The 17,292-nt window shown below is 43.0% G+C and overlaps 1 protein-coding gene across 1 annotated transcript in view; it reads left to right on the top strand.

The window, feature by feature from the left end:
* LOC140689661 (uncharacterized) overlaps positions 1-14,914 on the top strand; it is a 148,662-nt gene extending 133,748 nt beyond the window's left edge. The window contains exons 8-9 of the mRNA XM_072950630.1: positions 1,442-1,496; positions 14,676-14,914. The gene's annotated coding sequence lies outside the window, so the exon portion shown is untranslated. The remainder of the gene's footprint in view (positions 1-1,441; positions 1,497-14,675) is intronic.
* Positions 14,915-17,292: the final 2,378 nt, after the last annotated feature.

Raw genomic sequence — 17,292 nt, 5'->3', positions numbered from 1 at the left:
AAAACACCCAGAGAAAGATACAACATTTACATTTCAAGGACACAGGAGAGAAATCCAAGTTCCCCCTAAAGGGGATTTTGTTTTTATAAGTTCAGAATTGCGAAAAATGTTTTTATCGGGCCTGGTTATGTACATTCAGAGTGAGTTAATTTTTTTCTAATTCCCATTTAATGTTGTAAGTTTTGTACGTATATAAACCTGGCTGGGGTAACAGTTGGAGGCTGGCAATCTGTCATTTCTTTTTATTACTTTTCTTTTTTTTTTTTTTTTTGAATGTTCTATTCCCCATTGTAAGGTCGGGTTCTCAGTATAAATTTGCTAGTACGATTTCCCGCAGGGACAACTCTAATGGCATGAAGTCTTTGAATCTACCACTACTGCAAGATTCTCTGTCACCCTAGTAAGCTGTTACCAGCCAGGAGGAGGGCCTCATTTTTGGAGTTGAAATGTTCCTCATAAGAGTTTTACTTTTATCCTGAAAAATTCAATGGATGTAACCAAATTGAGGAAAATATATGGCCAGGCTCTTACCTAACCACTCAGTCCTGGACCCAGTGTCTTTCAACTTGGACCCACTCAGGACGTCTCCACTGGGTGAGTATTTTCCTCATATGTTTCCACCAGCCCCACTTCGGACGTCTCCTCAAGGTGGGTTTTTCCCATTATCGTACAAACAGGCCCCACCCAGTATGTCTCCACTGGGTGGGTAATTCACCCCAGTTTCTTTCAACTGGAGGGCCATGTACCTGGATACACCACCAGATGAAACTCAGGATCATCAGTCAATATGTGAGATCCGAGAAACAGGAGAGACTCACCCAAATTCATCTGGACTCCCCGAGGAGGCTGATGGGCACAAAGGGCCACTGCTGGTACCAAGGCTCTGGTTACTCGGAGAGTCCAGGTGGAGAGAAGTCTGCCGTGGGTCCCTTCATGGTGTCCAAAACTGTTGACTGAAATACATGTGCAGCCGAAAAGTTAAGAGTTATGTTTTATTTGGTGGGAGGACTCAAGCTGGGATGACAGCCTGCCAGATCTCTCTGAGGGACTGCTCCAAAGAGGTTTCAGAGGAGCTAGGATATATAGGGGCTTTACAACAAAGACCAGGTTGTTGGAATAATAAAAGATTTCTTGTTATCTAAGGAAAGCCAGGTATCTCAACTTCAGGACTTTAGTGCTTTTCTATGTATGGGAGGAAGCAAATATTTTGGACTCACTGTATTCATTCTTTAGACGAGCACCTAGCTATCTAGGTCAAGTATCCTGTCCTTTCTTATTCTGAGTCTGCCCAGAGGGCACCATTGTGAGTGGCTGAGAGGCTGGGCTGCAGGCCTGTCCTCGTTGGGGGTGGCAGCAGCCGCTAATGACTTGGTTTCAGCATTCTTTGTTTACTGACATGGTTGCAGTATTTCCATTCACATTGTGGTATTTTCGTTCACAGGCTGATTATGGATAATCTGCAAACTTGGAAAGCAACCGAGATGGAATTACTGCAGGTACCTTCTACTTTAGTAAGCCGTGTGCAAACATAAACATGGAGGAAGCATACAAAAGGATTTAGTGGTGTAGGGAAGGGTTTCTGCACATTACAGCAGAACGCAATGCAGAATTCCTTAAGTCCACCTTTATTTCTGTAGAGGTTTCTGGGAACAGTTTATGGTCATTAACCAAGATTGACAAACGGTGGCACACATTGCATTTAAGAGCTGGCCGGCTGGAAACTTGTGTATTGGACAGGTGGATTTCATAGGCAAGTGGTCAGGTGGATGGGAGAGAGATGGAGCCAAGGCCTGGGCCCAGATTCCGGTTTAAATCGCCGTTTCATCACCATAGGGCCTTGGACTAAAATGTAACCTCTATTAACCTGTTGGTGACTATGTGAAATGGGCGCGATAATATTCGTTTCTTCCTGGGATTGTTGTAAATTCTTAAGAATATTATAGCACACATGAAGCACTTAACACACTGGCACTTAGCAGTGTTCACTGTGTGCGGCCGCCACGGTTGGCGTGTGTCAGAGCCGAAAGGCAGTATTTGTCTATTGAGGACGCACTGGTAGCCCCTTGGCTAGGTTGTGAATTGGGTGATTTCCTTTAATCCTTGAAACTCTACGTGACATGGGCAGTTATTTTCATGGACTGATGAGAAATCTCAGGGTAAAAACACTGTGCTATTTGTCCAGAGTCAGACCATAATTTTGGGTGCAGGGGCCTCAGTTCAGCATGGGCCCCTGGGGCTTGTGCCCTCTCCTTTCAGCACCAGAGGCAGATGTGGGTTCAGCTGTCTCCCAGCCCAGAATATCCGGCAGGACGCAAGACACACCTGGCCCTGCGCTGCTTGAGCAAAAACTCCGGAGGAGAGGCAGTTAAAAAAGAGATAAACATAAAAACAGACGACTGCAAACTGTGATCAGCTCTGAGAAGGAAAGGAACACGCCTCGCCGTGCAGAGCTGGGTGTTTTCCTGTCAGGGCTGCTCTGGGGGCGTTCATCACAGCTAAACAATCTCTGCTGCTGCACCAAGGCAGGAAGGCAGGGCGTTTGTGGCCAGGTAGGCAGGGCCTTGTTAATCATAATCACTCCCCATTCAGCTGCAGCTCTCACGGGCACTTACCTAGTAAATAGATGTCGGCCATAATCATCACGCACTTTGCTTGGTAGTTTTATTGGCCCTAATTTTGAGATGAGGTCATTGAAGCTGGGGAGTTTGCTACATGCCCATGATTACCTTGGAAATACCCCCACTGGTCTTTCAACCTAGACTGGTGTGGCTGTCATGTCCTAGCCCTGTGAATGGCATCGTGTAGCTTCTCCGAAGTGGCCCAAATGACTGGCATTGATGTTCTTAATTCGTAGGAAATGGTATGTGACAATAAGAGAAAAAGGTAGTAAGAAATTGTTTCGAAAACTAGAAAAAAATCCAGTTCTTCCCCAGCTGGGGTAGCGTACCCTGTGTCACTCACCCCACTCACTTCCTGGCATCTCCTCCCTGCCAACTCCGCGTTCAGAAACCACTCTGAGCGTTTGAAGAACATTTTGCCTCATGACACTGTTGACTACGACCTGCGACCTCTCTGTTCCTGGTTAACTCTCTCTTCAGAGCCATTTTAATTTTATGCAGGCTCCTCCGCTCATATGTAAGACTAGCCTCTTTAAACTTCTTCATGCAGCTCCTTAATGTAGATCTTGGGAAGGAAACCTAGCCAAAACCTGGGAGGTATTCACAAAGTGAATGCAACCTCAGTACTTTGTGTGAAAGTCAGAATCAGAGGAGTGGGTGACTCAGGAAAGGCTTTTTTAAGGTAGAAAGGGGAAAGTGAAAGGACACAGGGTGTGTGAGAAAGAAGCATCTATGTTCCAGCCAGCAAGTCACCTGCGTTCAGGATGGTGTGTGGAGTGTGCAGAATTCTCACAAAGAAAGAAGTGGTGGGATGGGAGGGAGGACAGTTGGGTACTTTACTGGGGAGGGAAAAAGTGGGTTGAACATTTTCTGGTTGAACAAAATGGATTGTGACATGTTATGCTTGTAGTTTGGAGAGAAGGGTTTTGTGAGGACAGGCCTAGGAGAACGCTCTCTGGCTGGGGTGTCAGCACAACAGAGAAACACAGAGAACTGGGCCGACCCCAAGTCCCCTGCTGGGGGAGAGGCTGCCCGCCAATTGGAGCCCTGTTGGCTGCTTCTGTCCCTTAGCTGGGGCCTGAGAGCTCCCTTCACAACCCAGTCCTTTCGATACAAGAAAAAAACGTGGGGCATGGGAAGGGCTGTGTCCCAGGCTTTGGTTGAGCCCCTGGGATGTTCCCCACCAGATTTTGTTCCTTGGCTTCATGCAGTAAAGTATTCAAGAGCAAGCCAGTGTTGAGTAAAGGTAGATTTATTCAGAGAGATACATTGAAAGGCAAGAGAAACTTCACGACATGTGGGGGTTTGATGCTCACATTAAAAGTAGGTACACACTCCACAGTCTGAGTGTGGGCCTTCTCCGAAGAGGGAGAGAGAGGGGTGCCCGCGAGATGGCGCTGTGTTGCTCATTTTCTTGGGCTTGGTGGCTTCATATGCTAATATGTAGAAGGACTAGCCTTAGGGCAAGGGGCCGGGATTCCCAGGGAGTTAGCCATTTCCCACCCTGTGACCTTTTGTGGCTAGCCTTGCAATTGCCTTGGTGCCTGGGGCCGGGTTATTCACAATGTTACTATTAACAATGGATGTTTAATGAATCTCAAGATCTGCTAGAAGTTAAATCTCTTCATCCTGAGCCTCAAGGCCTATTGGGGGTTGAATCCTTCACCATTTTGTTGTTAATTGCTGTGGCCTTCCTTGAATGGCTGTTCTCTGCCCCCTTCCATCCTGCCTCACTCTGATGACACAGAGAGAGCAAAGTCCGGGCCCTGCCTTTGCTCCTGCATTTAATAGCGGGTGGTGTGGGGTTGGCTTATGATGACTCTGAGTGGTGAGAAGGATGTTTCAGATTTCCCACGTGAGACATGGGGACATGCCAGCAGCCACCGCAGATTTATGTCACGGGCATTATCGCTTGTGTTGTTACGGAAACAACAGGCCAGCCAAGACACAAGCACCACTCGGGGGGTTGGAGCACTGAGATTTACTACGCTGGCGGGCTCAGAGCGGCTTCTGTTCCCAAGGTCTGAGCACCTCCAAGACCTGCACATGAGGTTTTATAGGCTTAATTACAAGTATGGGGCTATTAGCCAATAATGCTCAAACAACATAAAGCAAGGAATCAGTACACTGAAGCTTATCAATTTGGAACAGATCACGTTACTGACAATTGTTGACCTTGGATTTACGAGTTAGCTTGTTAGCCCAGTAAACTGACTCTAAACTTCAGATTTACGAGTTAGCCCAGCAAAACTTAGATCAGTAAACCGACACTTATCACACTTAGATTTGTGACTTAGCTTGTTAGCTCAGCTGGGCTTTTCCTTCACTGTGTCACTTATCTTTTCTATTTTTCTTCTTTAAATATTTAATCCAAATTTAATATCAAGGATTTTTGGAAAGAATTTCTCTTTCTTTTCTTTGGGGCTCTTTTGGGGTGGTAGGTAATTAGGTGTATTTATCTGTTAGTGGAGGCCCTGGGGCTTAAACCCAGGACCCCGAGCACACTAAGCACACGCTCTACCACCCGCCCCATCATCTTTTTCTTTTTGCTTTAGCTGCCAAGAATCTTAGAGCTGAATTTCTAGTCGGCCTTTAACACTTGCCCTGACTTCATGGAATCCATTTTTATGACTTTATCTCCCCCTGGTATCATTTAAGCATTGAATCTCCATTTTCTCTTCACTCAGTTTTGCCTTTTTGTTGTTATGATTGTTAAGCTGTGTTGAAAAAATTGATTAATTTCTCTTTTAGCAGGAGGCTGTTAGTAAATAAATATGTAAACTAACAGCACACTTAAATGGTTTTATACATTCTAATCTGTTTAGTAGTTACTTAAAAATCAAATTGGATATTACAGTGATAACATTTTTAAATTAGTTTTTAATTTTTTATAATGATATAACTGATTTAAAATATGATATAAGTTTCAGCTGTACAATAGATGCTCCATTTATACTTACAGAAAAACATTGGCTGTATTCCCTGTGTTGTATGATACATCCCTCTAGCGTGTTTACATTTCATGTTGCAGTTTGTATAAGAAATTTGGGTAACGCAGACTCTGGGACGTGGATGTGTCTGACTCAGGTTCACGCAAACCCTGCCTGTCAGAGCTCAAGTCTTCACTACTGTCTGCAGGGGAGCGAGTGGAGGCAGCTCTCTTCAGCGCTGGCACCACCCTCTGAGTGGCAGTGACAATACTGACTGTCTGTGGACGTGCAAAATGTTGTTCCAAAGCTTTACATGCATTTCTGCATTTAACAATTAAAGCCCTCCTGTGAGGAAGTGTTTTATGTTTTTAATGAATAATACATTTTATTTTGATATTGATAGATTTCAAACCTACGGAAAATTTACAGGAGTAGTACAATAAACTCTTAGATACTGTTCACCTTAATGGGCAGTATTTGGCCTTTTGTGTCTGGCTTATTTTAGTATAAAGTTTCAAGGTTCATCCATATTGCAGCCTGAATCAGTACTTTATTCTTTGTGTTTGATAATATCCTTTTTCTTTTTTTTTCGTTTTTGGTCTATTTAAAAATGTTTTCATTGAAGTCTAGCCAGTTTATAATGTTGTGTCAGTTTCTTGTGTACAGCATAACACTTCAGTTAAATAGGAATATTCATGTATTCATTTTCATATTCTTTTTGAAAATAAGTTACAAGATATTAAATATATTCTCCTGTGCTATACAGTGTAATCTTGCTGTTTATTCTATACATACTCAGTATCTGCATATCTTGAACTCCCAATTTATTCCTTCCCACACCCTCTCCCCTCTGGTAACCATAGTTTGGTTCCTGTGTCTCTGTGTCTGTTTCTGTCCTGTAGATAAGTTTATCTTTTTGTTTCTTTGGTTTTTTTTTTGGTTATTTTTTTAGATTCCACATGTGAGCTATCTCATATTGTAATTTTCTTTCTCTTTCTGGCTTACTTCACTTAGAATGACATTCTCCAGGTCCATTCTTGTTGCTGCAAATGGCATTATTTTATTATTATTATATGGGTGAATAGTAGTCTATTGGACAAATATACTGCAACCTCTTTATCCAGTCATCTGTCACTGGACATTTAGGTTGTTTCCATCTCTTGCTATTGTAAACAGTGCTGCTGTGAACACTGGGGTGAAGGTGTCTTTTTGAATTACAGATCCTTTTGGATATATGCCCAGGAGTGGGATTGCTGGGTTATATGGGAGGTCAATTTTTTGTCTTTTGAGGAACCTCTATACAGTTTTCCACAATGGCTCCACCAAACTGCATTCCCACCACAGTATAGGAGGGTTCCCATTTCTCCGCAGCCTCTCCAGTATTTATTGTCTGTGAACTTCGGAATGATGGCTATTCTGACTGGTGAGAGTTGGTACTTCATTGCAGATTTGATTTGCATTTCGCTGATAATGATATAGAACATTTTTTCATGTGCCTATTGGCCATTTGTATGTCTCATTGGAGAAATGTTTCTTTAGGACTTCTGCCCATTTTTGAATTGAATTGTTTGTTTTTCTTTCTTATTAAGTGTAAAAGCTGTTTACATATTCTGGGAATTAAGCCCTTGTCAGTTTCATTTATTGCAACTATTTTCTCCCATTCCATAGGTTGTCTTTTAGTTTTGCTTACTGTTTCCTTAGCTGTGCAAAAGCTTGTAAGTTTAATTAGATCCCACTTGTATATTTTTGCTTGTATTTCTATTGCTTGAGTAGACTGCTCTAGGAAAACATTGCTGAGATATATGTCACATGTTTTGACTATGTTTTCTTCTAAGAGTTTTATAGTGCCTTGTCTACATGTTTAAATCTTTATCTATTTTTTATTCATATTTGTGTATGCTGTGAGGGAGTAGTCTAACTTCATTGATTTACATGCAGCTGTTCAATTTTCCCTACACCATTTGCTGAAGAGGCTGCCTTTACTCCATTGTATGTTCTCACCTCCTTTGTCAAAGATACAATGACCAAAAGTTTGTGGGCCTATTCTTGATAATTTTGTTTATCCGTTCATTGATAGATGGATATTGTTAGTAACTTTTGACTACTCTGAATGATACTGCTATGAATATTGATGTGAAAGATTTTGTGAGAATATGTTTTCATTCTTTTGGCTGTACAGTTGGCCCGCCACTTCTGTAGTTTCCTCTTCATGGATCCAGATGGCTGATTGTAAAGGGACTTGAACATCCTTGGATTATGGTATGCAGGGTGGGGTGTTCCTGAAAACAACCCCCAAGGATCCTGAGGGACGACTCTATATGTAGGAGTGGAATTGCTGAGCCATATAACTCTAAACTTTTGAGGAAACACCAGGCTTTTCCAAAGAAGCTGCACCATTGCCGCTTTCCTACGGCTGTTTATTGAGGGTTCCCATTTCTCTACCTCCTGACCGACACTTGATATTGTCCATGATTTGATTATAACCATCCTAGTGAGTGTAAAATGAGATCTCATTTTGATTTAGATTTCGCTAGTGATACTGAGCATCTTTTCATATGCTTATTGGCCAATTGTGTATCTATTTAAATCCTTGGCAAATTTAAAAATTGGGTCAATTTTCTTTGTATTGCTCAGTTGTAAGCATTTGTTTTATATCCCGGATACTAGCCTATTATTAGATATATGCTTTGCAAAATTTTTCTCCTATTCTGCAAACTGTCGTTTCACTTTATTTTTTTAAACATTAAAACAATTTCTTTATAGGGGAAGTAATTAAATTTTTTCTTTGTTCTTATTTTTGCCAAGAACGCACTCTATCACTTGAGCTACCCCCTTCCTCTTTCATTTCACTTTCTTGATTATGTCCTTTGTAACAAATGGTTTTAATTTTGATGAAGTCAATTTTATCTGCTTTTTTTTTTAATCAATTGTGCCCTTGGTATTGTATCCAGGAATCCATAGCCTATACTACGACCACAAAGATTTATACTATGTCTTCTTTTAGAAAATTTATACATTTAGTTTTTACGTTTCTGTCTGTGATCCATTTTGAATTAATATTTATTTGTTATATAAAATACAGGGGTCCAGATTCCAGATTCATTCTTTTGCCTGCAGATACCCAGGTGTCTCTGCACCATTTGTTGAATAGACTATTCTTTCAATGGAGTGTTGTTGGCACATTTGTGGAAAGCTGACTGTAAATGTAAGTTTCCCCCCTGGATTTTTTATTATGTCTCATTGATTTATGCATCCAAACTTATGCCAGTACCATAATGACTTGAGTACTATAGATTTGTAGTAAACTTTGAGTGAGTCCTCCAACTTTGCTCTTCTTTTTCAAGATAGTTTTGGCTGACCTGGGCCCCTTGCATTTCCATATGAAATTTGGGATCAGTTTTTCAATTTTTGGAAAGAAGTCAGCTGGAATTTTGATAGAGATTCCATTAAATTTGTAGATCACTTTGGGGAGTCTTAACATTTTTGACAATATTGTCTACCATTCCATGAACATGGGATGCTTTCCATATATGTAGATCTTTTAAATATTTTTTGGTGATACTTCAAAATTTTCAATGTACAAATCTTGTAAAATTTTGTTAAATGTATCTCTCATTTTATTTTTAATGCTGTTGTAAATGAAAGGCTGAGCTTCCTAAGGGTGGGACTATATATGAATTTATTTATTTCTAGGATTCCTACACAGCAAATACCCTAGGTTTGTATTTGCTACATAAATCTATCCACAATTCTTCCCATCCCTGTGTTATAAGAAACCAAGACCTAGGTTAAGCTGCCTGAACACCTATGTGGACGTGAGAAATGAGACCCTTGGGTGGGGCTTTGTGCAGATGATACTGAGCTTATTCAGGATGGTTCATCTTAATTACTTTTAAACAATCCTTTCAGTGTATTTAGTCAGATACATTAAGAACATGCCCTTTTGATGTGCAGAGGATCTAAGAGTAAAATTTTCAAATAATTTCTAGTGTGTGTGTTGTACTTGAAACCTAATTTGCATCAATCTTTGAAGATTTATGTTTCAGGAGCTTTGACTAAATAATACCTGTCTTTATTCAATAGCTACAACTAAATGCTCAAGCAACATGTAAGAGTTTGAGCAAACTGCCCCCGCCCCGTATTGCTGGTTGGCTGCAGCTGTAAATGGAGTCAGCGTTTACCTCTCCCAGTACGCTTATGCTGATCTGCTCAAAGTGATCGCCCAACAGTTTGTTGGTGGTCTTTTGGACAAAGCCATAAAGCATTGATTGAAGGTTGCTGGAATGGAATCTATTTTTATTAATATTAAATAAGCACATATTGAGTGCTTACTGTATGTTGGGAATTTTCCCTCAGCCTCACATGAAAATTATTCCTCTTAAAACCTCTCATATTTCCTTGTTATTCGCACTTTACAGATAAGGAGACTGAGGATTAAGTCTTCTCTCTTTTGGGGGGAGCTCATTATCAATTATGGAAAGTTGTAAAGAAAAAGATATTGATTCATCCAGAGAAAACATTTTTCTGAGAGTCAGCATTGAAGAGGGTGACCACTGAAGAGGGTGATCATTGTTTGAGTGAGACGAGCCCCGGGTTGTACGGAATCAGCATCCCTGTCTGCACACGGCACATGTAGAACTACGTGGTGGGTGAGGTGGCGTGGCTGCACAGGGAATGCGGATGCCGGGCCGTTGGGCTGTGCTCAGGCCCGGTGGGGCATTCTCCTAAGGGCAGTGGACCGTCATTGACAGATTTTATGTAGGGGAGTGGGGTGCTCTCGTAGGTCACTTTTGTCTTGTAGAATGCTTAGAAACATTTAGAAGGCTCGGCAGGAGATGATGTGATGAGTCAGAGTACGGTGGCTGCGAGGTGTAGCAGTGTTCAGTTTTCAAGTGATTTTCAGTCCCTGGTTTATGGCTCAGTAGCCGTGTCACTTTGGATGACGCACTCAAGGAAGTGAAACAATTTACCTAATCAATTGAAGCAATGATGTACCGACTTCCCAGGACTGCTGTGGAAATCCAGTAAGATAACGTGTGCACAGTGTGCAGCATGGTCCGCAGCACAGAGTCAGTGCTGAGTGAGTGCCAGTGAGTACCTGGTAGGTCAGGTGTGGGTGGTGGGACTTGATGACTGAGGATATCTGGGCCCTGAAAGAGGGGTCCAGTCACATCTGTGAGTGATGGGCCTGAGCTGGGAGAGGCAGGGAGACCTAGCCCCCAGAACAGGGGACCTGGGCTGGACGGCTATTGGAGGAGCACCGTGAAGTCAGCTCTTTACAGGTGGAGTTGGAGGTACCCTTGAGACATCTAAGTGCAGTGTCACGAGCTCACAGAGGAGGTCTGGGCCCGGGCTGTGCATTTTCCTATAATCTCAATCCCTGAGGACGCCAAGGTATTGATCACTGAGCATGAAGTCATACTTGACAGGACAAGTGAATAGTAGTATCATCTCTGTCATCAAAGCTCACATCTCTTTATTCATCACTCACTTTGCTAATTGGGAACTTACAGAGCTCACTTCACCGCCCTTCCCTGGGCTCAGGCTCCACAGAAAAGAGCTGGTGATTCTCCATCTTTTCCAGAAGAGGACACATTTAGCTGGTAGATTTCTATACCTCACCAGACTTAGAATTTTAGTTTGTTGGTTTAATTCTATTTTCTGTTGGCCATCTCCTGACAGGAGAGACGTTTTACCTCATGGTCAGGTTTCAATTAGCTGTTACTGAGAATTGCTGATCTGATCCATAGTATATGTATTCTATTAACTTTGTAGAGTACTTATCATTTTTCTGTCTTTGCCCTTTAATTTTGTTTGCCCCTTCAATTTTCTATCCTATTTGGGGCCTTAATTTATTTTTTAATTAAAAAATGTCTGTTAGCAGTTAAGAAAACTAAAGCAAAGAAAAGATGCACATGATAGCTAAATTTAGAAAATATCTAGTATGTTTTCTGTCTCGGCGATGGAGGGTTCTAAAAACTCGTGAAAACCTTCATTACATAAGTTCCTTAAAATGCAGATTAAGAAATAATAACTTCTTCATCTTTCAAGCTGCAAGGCTAATTGTCAAGAAAATGAGGGGAAATCCTCAGAAGCCAAGACAAACCAGAAAGTAGGGATTCTGGGAGATATGTGAGCCTTAGAAGCCCTGGGGTGCCTGTTGGCTCCTGTACTGAGATTCAGTTGCCCTGGCAGGAGGGCAGGGGGTGAGCCCGAGGCCTCTCAAACTGGGTGTTGGATGGCTGATCTTATGTAAGGCCAAGCACATCCTGAGAATCCTGCTTTACAAAAGGGTGAATTTGAAACAAAAGAAAAAATACATTGCTCAAGGCAAGGAAATAAGGAAAGTCAATTTTTTTCGAAGAGGGGAAAATAACATATACAAAGTAAGGATTTAGTTTAAAGCTGTTATGGCATGAGAGTGACCACAAACTCCTGGCAGAAAATCTCAGCTCCTCCCGGAAATAGAAGTTGTGTTTTGAAGATTCAGTGGACAGCCATTCCGAAAAAGGCCTCCAGAGTCTTCTATATCAAGATTCTGGACCCAAATACCTCCCTTCCATGGTCTCACTTAAATAACCAGAAAGGTTTTAAAGGAAAGAAGCAATAATCATAGTTCTATTTATTGACATTATTATATGCTAGGAATTCAGAGGTGACTATGGAGTTGTCTCCTCTTTTATGGACCTTACTTTCTATTTGACATAGTTGGGGAACTTGGTGGAGGGTGTTGTTGGTCTGTTGCAATTAGCCAGGAGAGGAGATTAAGAAAGCAGTGAAGGGTGGGTGATATTTTTAGCTGAGGACAGTCCTGTTCAGTTGGCTTGTAATTGCAGGCTCGTTCAGTTGTCACTGGAGGGAGTTGATCTTATGGAAGATGGACTTAACTCAGGCCTCTTCAGAATGGACAAGTGAACCTGGAGAAAGACAGTCAAATCTGTGCAGACATTAAAGTCCACGTGAACATGCTGTATCCCTGAGCCAAAGATAGGACAAGTAGGCAGCACTTCTTGAGGACAGAGGAGAGGCTTTTAAGTTTCTCCAAGAATGAATCCCAGGGAACCGTGATGGCCAGTTGTCAAACTGTGACTTTGCTCTTTGGACGGTGTACCAACCAAGGGTATTGGCCTTTCATATGTTTTCATTTCTCTTTAATACATGTCAGGTGATGAGGACGTGGGCATAAACGTTTGATATCTTGTCGAGGTGAGTCTTGGTACCTGACTAGAAGCGCGGGCACAGCTACTGGTGCATCATACATCTTGCCGCCCATCCCGCTCCCAGGCTCCGTGATCACGGCAGAGTGGTTCCTTATTGAGCTGTCCGTCTCCTCTGTGACATCGTAACCAAACAAAAGGCTGGAGCGTATTACCTTGGCTTTGCTCTTTTCCATCCTTGTCTTAGAATGATGATGACAGGAAGTGGACCCAGTTACATTTGCAGATGACTTATAAGTAGGGCTGTCAGTACAAACCTTGTAATCCCCACTGTGTGATCTAGAGAAGAAAGTTAAATTCTTTCCAAATTGTTTTGATGCACTTATGTGGGAAAATGATGTACGTTTGAATGTGTATTTACTCTCTGAATCATCATGGCTAGAGATGAATATTTGTAGACATGGAATGAGTTTTCTGTATTTGAACTGTATGGTCCCCTAAATTCTCCAAGCTTTTTAAAGTCATCACTGGAGTACTACCTCCAGAGTGCCCCAAAGCATCCACCACTGCCTGCTCTTCGGACACTGTGAGTTTCCAAGTTGGAGAAGGCTGCTGGCTGGTGAGGCATTCTCTGGCACATCTCTGGTTGGGTGATGTGAGCTTAGCACACAAGACTTGGCAGACAGTAACTAACCACGATCACGTCCATTTCTGGAACACTCATGGAGGATTTTACACCTATGCTAGTGGAATACGTTATTTCATTTAGTTTTCCCAACAATCATAATTAGACTTTATCACCTGTATTAAAAAGGAAACTGTCAAAGCGAGTGACGTGCAGACTTTGGACTGGAACACGGGTCTTTCTAATCCCTGTCTCTGTTCCCTCCCCGGCCTATCCTTCCAAATGGCCAGGAGACTCTTCCTCAGTCTTGAGTTTCCCACTGATGTTAACACTCTCTTTGTTTCTGGAGAGGAAAGCAAGTCTAAACTTCCTTTCCAGTTGGAAATGGAATGAAGGGTTAGCGTTGGAAGCCGGGAGAGTCTGTCCTGTGATGAAGCGCTCTCCGAGCCACTTCCACTGGGACGTCACTTCCCTGTCTGGGCCCCTTGCTCAGCCTGTGCACAGGTGACAGCGCAGATGTGCTTAGCAGTCCTCCCGGACAGGGCAGTGGGTTGGAAATGAGTTTGGGGATTTGGTTTCATTAGATAGCTTCCTGAGGGTCTTGGCCTGGCACTTCGATTGGGAGCATTCCCTGTCCCACAGCCTCGTGCTCTGGGCCCGTGTAGACCTGACGTGGCCTCAGCCTGAGGCTCAGGGCCCGTGGTGATGTGGAGCATTTTAGTCCATGGTCTGCCAGAGGCTCTGACAATTCTGGGCTGTGGGACATTGTCCAGGATGATAATAATTCCTCCCCGAGTTTCAGATTTCCTTGCCTGTGAGCCGGGGTAGTAATAGTTTCTGAGATGATTGTAATGATTCAGCAACGGGCGCAGCGTGTGCTGGCAGGTAGCTGGTGCTTAAGGAGAAGAAGTCGCAGTCACACTGTCAGCCTCTCACTGTGCGCTCTGTGCTTTGAGAGGTTGTGTGTTTGGTGAAAGTCCCGCCCAAACCCTAGGGTCTAGATGAACTGTTGTTCCTTTTCTTTCCCTTCCTTTCCCTTCCTTTCCTCTTTCCCTTCCCGGTGTCCCATGTTTAGGTAGCAGATTCCTCTATTTCAGGGAATACGGGCCTTTCTAGTAAAAGGACAGGCGAAATGCGGAGAGGTGGGGCCCGGAGGGGGTCTGGAGCGTCTGCACAGCGCTGCTTCCCTGCGTTTCTGCATCCGGTCCCGTCAGTGCACGAAGTCAGCCTTCCTCTTCTTTCCTGTGTCATTGGGTCTCTGTTTTAAGGGAAAACCTTTTTTACAGGTGTCTTTTCACTTAAGTGTTTCGTTCAGATGCTTGTTGCTTTTCTCCCTGTGCTTCAGCGTTCCGAGGAGAGAATTCAGCAGTGCAGCCTCCTCTCCGAGCTCTATGAGTTGATCGGCTTCCACTGCAAGTCCGCCTCCTTCAAGAGGGTGGCCCCCGTGCCGCGCGCGGCCCCCGGCCTCCCGGAGCCTGGCGGGAAGGCCTGCTCCCGCCTCCCCCTGCAGACATTTCCTGGCTACAGTCTGTCGCTGGACCTGCAGGACTTCAGCAAAGGTGTTGGAACTAAAACATTGCTTCAGTCCCATTAACCATGCCTGGTTTGGGCCCTGCTGTCCTGTCTCATCAGGGTGCATTTTGATTCGTTTAGAACAGGGCTCAGCAGACTTTTTCTGTCAAGGGCTTGGGAGTAAATATTTCAGGGTCTGCAAACCTCCTGATCTCTGGTGCAGCTGCTCAGCTCTGCTGTTCAGACGCCAGAGCAGCCGGACAGTCCACACACCCACAGAGCTTTATTAACAGCAGTGGCTGGGGCTGGATTGGGTGTATGAACTGTAGTTTGTCCCCACAGCCTCCTCACTATTGACACCTGCACCACAGCGTGCATTTGTGACAATGGTTGAACCTACACTGACACGTCATCATCACCCAGAGCCCATAATTGACACTCGGATTTACACTTGGTGGTGCGCACTCTGTGGGTTTGGACAGATGTGCAATGACATGTATCCACCATCACAGCATCATACAGAGTCGTCTGTCTTAGTGACCTTAAAATGCTCCGTGCTGCACCTCATTCATTGCTCCTTCCCCTCTAGCCTCTGACAGCCACTGATCTTTTAGTCTCTGTGGTTTTCCCTTTCCCAGAACACCATACAGTTGCAGAACCTTCCCAGATTGGCTTCTTTCACTTAGTAATATGCATATAAGGTTCCTCCGTGTCTTTCCATGCCTTGATAACTCATTTCATTTTAGCACCCAATAATAGTCCATTTTCTGCATGGACCACAGTTTATCCATTCACCTACTGAAGAACAGCTTAGTTGCTTCTGAGTTCTGGTGATTATGAATAAAGCTGCTATTGACATCTGTATGCAGATTTGTGTGTGGACATAAGTTTCCATTTCGTCGAGTAAACACCAAGGAGCACAGTTGCCGGATCATATGTTAGGAGTACGTTTAATTTTGTAAAAAATTGCCAGACCGTCTTCCAAAGTATCTGGGATAATTTACATTCCCACCAACAATGTATGAGAATTCCTGTCGCTCCACATCCTCACCAGCATTTGGTGCTGTCAGTGTTCTGCCTTTTGGCAGTTCTGACAGGTGTGCAGTGATACCTCGCTGTTTCAGTCTGCATCCCCTTGATGACAGATGCTGTGGAGCATCTTTCCATAGACTTCTTTGGCATCTAGATTTCTTCTTTGATGAGGTGTGTGTTCAGGCATTTTGGTAATTTTTTAATCAGGTTATTCATCCTTCTTGTTGAGTTTAAAGAAATTTTGGTATATTCTGGATATCAGCCCTTTATCAGTGTGTCCCTGCCCTTCACCTTCAGCACCGGAGTTGTCCTTTGGGTCTCAGTGGAGTGTCAGCTCTTCATAGAGGTTCCCTGTTTTCCCTCAGCCTAAATACTGTCCTTGTATTTTTCACTTTCATTGACTCATTTTGTTCTTTTTAAATAGCATTTCCCATAATTTGTAAGTATATTAAAAAAAGGGGAATGATTGGACACCGCCTCCCCCACCAGTCTGTGTGCCCTGTGAGAGCAGAGGCCCTGTCCCCACTCACTGTTTCCCATGAAAGCACAAGGCACATGTCCATGTAAAAGTGTGTAACGTGGGGCCAAACCTGATGAACAGCTATAACGACATGTGTTGGCTGCCATTTATTGAGTAGACTTTGTTTCTGATCTTAATTATTAAATCACATGAATGAAACTTGTTTGTTTTGAAAAATAAAACAACAAAGCTCACCTCCATGTGATTGGTACTTTCTACTTCGCCTTCTGAACCAGGAGGGGATGTTCACCATCATTTTGTGGAGGAGGTTGGGGAGGTAAAGTAAGAGAGTGAGATCAAATAAAGTAAAAATGATAACTATCAGTTGGCTTTATTTTCACTAAGACATAAAAGTTACTTTAAACCCTATCTCAGCTGTTGTTCTGTTGTTTTATACATTTCTCATAGAATAAAATGGAAGCCCATTAAACCCTGAAATGAAAATTGTGTGCTCAGGTCCTGAAAAGTGTTTATGTTTAGTTCTTTAAGTGCAAATTTTCCCTGCTGGTTACAGAAAGTCGAGGCGGGAACACAGCCGTGCGCTGTGTGTGTCTGCCGGCTTCACGAGCTGCTCACTGTCATTTTCATTTTCTTGTGTTGCAGTTTATGACGGTTTTCCATCAGATATATTGCTCAGCCTTTTCCTGAATGAAGGATTGAATTTTCCACAGAAAATCTTATGAAAGAGAGTGACAAGGCACATGGGTTTCCCAAAAAGGAATAGTTGATGTAATAAACTCTCACTATGGTGAACTTTTTTAATACAAGCCAGTTGAAAATTTTATCACTAGGTCATATGCCACAAATCTGTCTTAAGAATAAAAAGATTCAAATTTTATAGAAGAAGCAGTTTGAATCAAGTAGAAATTATGATTTGTACACTATTTGTTGGTAGAAC

The sequence above is a fragment of the Vicugna pacos genome, chromosome 27 (genome assembly GCF_048564905.1).
Source record: "Vicugna pacos chromosome 27, VicPac4, whole genome shotgun sequence".
Lineage (NCBI taxonomy): Eukaryota > Metazoa > Chordata > Mammalia > Artiodactyla > Camelidae > Vicugna > Vicugna pacos.
Note: the sequence above shows the minus strand (reverse complement) of the source record. Positions and strands in the feature narration are given on the sequence as shown.